General features: G+C 29.3%; 1 pseudogene; it reads right to left on the reverse strand.

The window, feature by feature from the left end:
- Window positions 1-1,976: 1,976 nt before the first annotated feature.
- On the reverse strand, window positions 1,977-5,534 carry LOC114930331 (uncharacterized; annotated as a pseudogene).
- Between the last annotated feature and the right edge of the window lie 315 nt (window positions 5,535-5,849).

Consider the following 5,849-nt stretch of genomic DNA (forward strand, 5'->3'; position numbering starts at 1 on the left):
AAAACACACTTTCTATTGAAGAAATGCAGAAACAAGAGGCAAATGGGCACAACAGCAAAAATTTTGAAAACGTGTCAAGAAAGTATGAAAGAATTGATAAATCGTATTCAAGAAGAAAAGCACGCTAAAATTGAAAAAGAAGCAGAGATATTAGCGGAATATAGACAAATGAGACAATCATATGAAAAGTATTTAGATAAAGTAGAGGAGCAATTAATAATTGCAAACAAAATGAGAGAAGAAAGAAATAATTTATTAAAAGCTTTTCTTGATAAAGAAACTAAATAACTAACTAAAAGTTAAAGACTTAAAATTTTATAGCTTATTTTTGTTTTGTTTTTGGCATTATTGCACAATTTAATGCAATACTATTTCTTTTGTTTTAAATATTAGCTTAATAAATAACTTTTTTATGTTGTAATAAAATAAAAAAAATTTATAATAAAATAAAAAATTATAATGATATATTATAATAACATATATTTATAATATATATAATACATATTCTTATTAATACATAATATATAATACATCTTTATTTTACAAAATAAAAAATTTATAATACAAAATATTTGACATTTTTTTTTTATCGAGATAGTAAATTACAGATTTCGTCACGAACACGCGTTCCTCTCACATCATCCTTATATTCCCTTGCATTATCGATCATTACAATGGGTCTATTTTGTAATTCAATATCTGGATATTCGTCATTTAACTGTGGTTCAAAATAGTGTAAGTCTTGCACATTCGCAATGTTATGTAATACACAACATGCATGTATAACTCGTACCATTCGTGGTATATCTCGCAATTTAAAATGGTATAACTGACGAAATCTTTGCTTGAGGCAGCCAAATGCATTTTCGATAACAACTCTGCATGAGCTTAGTTTCTGGTTGAATGATCTTTGTGCACGTGTCAAGTGTCCGTTATCCTTATATGGAACAATCAATTGTTTCAAACAGGGATAAGCACTATCTCCCAACAGGTAATAATTATCTGAAAATTATTATTATATATGTATATATATATATATATATATATATAAATATATATAGTATTGTGTATGTAATATATATATGTATATGACTATGTTTCCACCGAGAGTTCGAATTGGGTCAGAGTCACAGTCGGGTTATAGTTGAGCATTTTTACGGTGAAAACACCAATAACTCTACCCTATAAAATTATTATTGGTGTTTCCACTGTAAGAGTGCTCACTATAATCCGACCCGATTCAAACTGTTATATATATATATATATATATATATATATATATATATATATATATATATAATGTATGATATATTTATATATATTGATATATTTAATTTATATTATAAAACCAATTTTTTTCCAATTTACCTCCACAAATATTATGTAGATCATTATATAGTGTTAAATTTTTTAAAACTCTTGCATCGTGAACGGAACCTGGATACCCAATAAATACGTCAATAAATTTCATGTCATGATTAACTGTCCCTTGCACTTGAATAGAAAAATATTGTTTCCGATTTATATAGGAATCAGGATCTTCAAGAGGTTTGTCTATTCTTATTTGAGAACCATCGATAGCACTTAAAAAAAATTTCAATAATGAGAAGATTTCAATAAGCAAAATATTTTTATTAAAAATGTGAGAATATACTCTTATATATTTACCAATTATATTAGGAAATCGTTTTTGTTGTAGATAAAAGTTTGAAGTTTGTTCTTTTTCGAGATCAGTTGGGTATTTAATAATATTAGGCGCTAAAGCTAAAATAAAATCGGTTACTCTTGATATTACTGTATGTAATGCACTTATTGTTATTCCGAATCTATCTGCTATATCTCGATAAGATCCTGTTTGATGACCCACAAACCATAAATAACATAAAATATGTTTTTCAGCGCTAATTTTATTATTTTATACACGTTCTAAAAAAATACACAAAATAATAAAATATTTTTATTTTCATTTTTTAAGTATTATTTTTACTATTTTGTTGCTGTGTACCATATATCTAAAGTTAAATAGATTTCGTTAAATACACATCTTGTATAGAAGTAAATATTTCCGACACTGTAAATTGGTCTATTAATTGATATGCTGCTCTTCTTGACAAACGAAAATGCATGATAAAATCAACGTTATTATAATTATGAACAATATGTTCGATATAATTGTTTATTTTCACATGTTCAATTCTTTGCACTAATCCGAAAATTGGATGTAACATGTGTAACTCATAAAAATCTACAAATAAAAAATTATACTTACTAGGTTAGTTTACATTAAATTAAATTAATTTAAAAAAAAAATTAATTTTTTTATAATATAATAATATATTGCATATAAAATACATACCATCGTCATCGTTACGCATAATAGGTTGAAATGGAAACAACATATTATTTTTTTCATCATCAGAAGAATCAAATAAATCATTTAAGATCATCGCCATGTTGATTATTACACTGACGCGTTCTTTATACTTGCTCACAAATAACATGTCCTGCTTGCACTAGTTCCGTTCAGTGCAGTGCAGTATGAACTCAGTGTAGCAATAAAGAACAAACCTTTAATATTGCTTCCGGGAAGATTTGCAGTCCCTGTAGGAAGATTTAATCTTCCTTCTTCTAAAGCCATATGAATTTCAGAAGTAAAAATCCCTCCATCACTATTACCACCGTATGATCCAATATCAACTAGCGTAAACATATATTTGTAGTCACATGCTGCCATTAGCACTACACTAAAGGTTTTCTTATAATTGAAAAATATAATTGAAAGTCCTCGAATTGGGCGGAGCTTGTATCTGCACGTGCTTTCCATCAAATGACCCAACACAATTGGGAAAATTCCAATTATCCATATAACCTGCACAAATATTTTTCCACTCTTCTTCCGTTGGTAAACGAAGATAAATGGGTTGTAATACCATTGATATGACAGAGCAGGTTTCATGGAAAACTTTTCTGACAGTGGATTCTCCACATCTAAAAGCCAATGCAACGGACAAAATCTGATTTCCAGTAGCTAAATATCTGCAAAAAATAGGTTTGATAAATGAATGAAATGCTAATAAAAATAATATTGCTTTACAAAGTTTATTTCACTTTTTCATTTTAGCAGTATTATTTCAATATACTATCAGTATAAAAATTTATATATGTTATATATGTAATGTTACCTATAGATTTTCAGTATGAAATAGGTTTTAAGTCTAATACAGACTACACGCAGCAAACAGCAAGTAACGGAAGCAGCCAATACTGCTCGATGCTTGCTGCTCCAAATTCAACACTGTTGGATTTTAGGCGAGCAGTATTAGCTGTTGTTTCGATGCTTACTGCTTGCTGCGTGCAGTCTGACTTGGAGTTAAGACGTCTTTCGACATACACTTAGTACTAAAATCTATCGTTAACATATATATAACATATATATAACGTGTATAAATTTTCATACTGATAGTACATTAAAATAATACGTGGTCTGAATTAAATAATACAAAATAAGAGGAATAAATACCTTAAAGTTATAGCTTAATCTTTGTTCGGGACTGAATGCGCGTTTGCTCATTTTTGTTAGAAATGGTTTTGTCATCTCTAACAGTAACATGAAAGTTTCCTTTCTCATCCTCACATATCGGAAAAAAATATCTGGATCATTTTATTTGCTGGAAGAGATGTTCAAAGTCCCCATATATTGGACGTGCTACGTTTATGGGTCTCACCCACCATCTTCGATTCAACCATCTCTTGCTTTGTTCCTTTTTTTGTAACAAAGCCAGAAAACACAATTGCAGAATGCATGAGATGAGAAAATCCTCATCATCCATATTGACGAAAACTGATGTAACATTCAAATATCTAAAAACACAAAACTATAAGTTTAAAAATAACTTCACATATTTGTCATATTGTACTTTTTACAATATACGAACAAGCATTAATTTTAAAAATTGCACGTTATTTGCATAAATATATACAAAATAATTTTAAAAATAAAATTTTATGTTACTTATAGTTTTCAAAAATTACGACGCGAGAAATAAATATTCAAGCAAGCCAGCTAAAAAAATTATGCATATATTGAAGTAAAACGAAAGAAACTGGTTAGTGTCCAGATTCAATGGAATAATGTCTGTAGAGTCGCTTGGTAAGTTGTAACTTAAGGCCATTAAAAGCACTAAAAAGATAGAAAAAATTATCTGAAAACCTATGGTCAATAAAATATTAATGCTAAAAAGTAATGAGAAATTCACATTTGAACATAATGCGGAGAGAATTGTAAATGTATGTAAAAAAATATAATGTGTGCAATATATTTGTAAAACAAAACTCGATTCAAAGAAACCTATTTAAAAAATATACATACAATCAGTAAAGTAGTTATATTCTTTCTTGTATATATGTAAACTTCTTACTAAGTAATGCCAGTATTGATTATGTGCATAGAACGCTTCCAGCATTTGCCTAATGGCATCGCAAATAAAATTCATTAGTATGCCTCCCGCTACACATCTTCTTTCTTCACAATTCTAAATTAAATAGTAAAATAGCAAATGTAAAACTGTAGCAATAAAATAATGATCAACAATACGTTTAAGAAAACATACTTTAAAAAGACTTGTTCCAAAGTAATTAACGACACACTTATTCCAATGACTCCTAATTTTTGCTTTTGACTATCTATTTTATCCAATGATTGTGGCAGAGAATCAGTATATGGCACATTGAATATATCTTTTCGGTATCAACACAAAGCTGTTGCGTCCTCAAATCAAATTTACTTTGAACTTTTTCGGGAACGCACCAAGACTTTATTAATAAAAACTTCTATATAACCGTGACCTAATAAAAATTATTTATCAAGTAACAATCTAAATTATTACACATTTAAAAGTGTCACATTTAAAAATTAATAAAAACAATATCCTACAATAATATTTTAAATAAAATTATTCAAGCAAGAAACAGCTAAAAAGGTTATGTGCATGTCGAACTGTTGAAGTGAAACGAGAAAAAGGTTGTGTCCATTTGCATAAGCCATGGCATATGGCATAAGAAATTCATTCATCTTTACGAATTTTTTGACCCCTTATGTTTCATGCGCTGTGCGCTATGCCAAGAATAAGGAGAAAGGTTAAAAATAGAGAATTCTGATTGGTTTATTCCCTTATGCTTTATGCAAAAGTCTGTGCTTCTAGCTTAATACAATTAATGGATGAAGTATTTCCCCGCAAGAAGAAATGTTTATTAAATATACTCGATAAAGCATGTTAGTGACTACAAAGCTAAAAATTGGACATATCTTTCAATGCACTTAGAGTTTTATTTAATCAAGTTACTGAAGTGACAATTAGAAACGTTTTCTATCTGCTAGAAGCGCATATACAAATGTTTTCATTGCCAATAAGTAATAAAAATGCAAAATAAACCTTAACAAAAACCTAAAAGATTATCCTCCTCTAAGAAGATGTAAAATCTTGTTTTCTAACTTCGCTAGAAAAGATTTTGAATAAAATTCACAAGAAAGAGTATTTTTTATACAACTTCAAAACTCTACATATTTAATACAAAATGTATATAGTTTCCTTACCAATACAGAAATTCCCCTACGTCTTGTAACACTGGCAGGAGGACCTCTTTATATTCCCGCGCGAGAGTATTTTGACTGCTGGTAACGCTCCCGCGCTGCGGCTACTAGCGGCGACGCTCGGTAGTACTTGTCCGAGCAGTGCCCTCACGACTGTGCGCTCTCGTGGCTTACTTTTGTCGCCACAGGTACTATCAGAGAGAAAGATCTTTCTCTCTGGTACTATAAACTGGAAGTATACATCAATTTTGATGAACAA

Source organism: Nylanderia fulva, unplaced genomic scaffold (genome assembly GCF_048542155.1).
Source record: "Nylanderia fulva isolate GAGA-0341 unplaced genomic scaffold, ASM4854215v1 Scaffold104, whole genome shotgun sequence".
Lineage (NCBI taxonomy): Eukaryota > Metazoa > Arthropoda > Insecta > Hymenoptera > Formicidae > Nylanderia > Nylanderia fulva.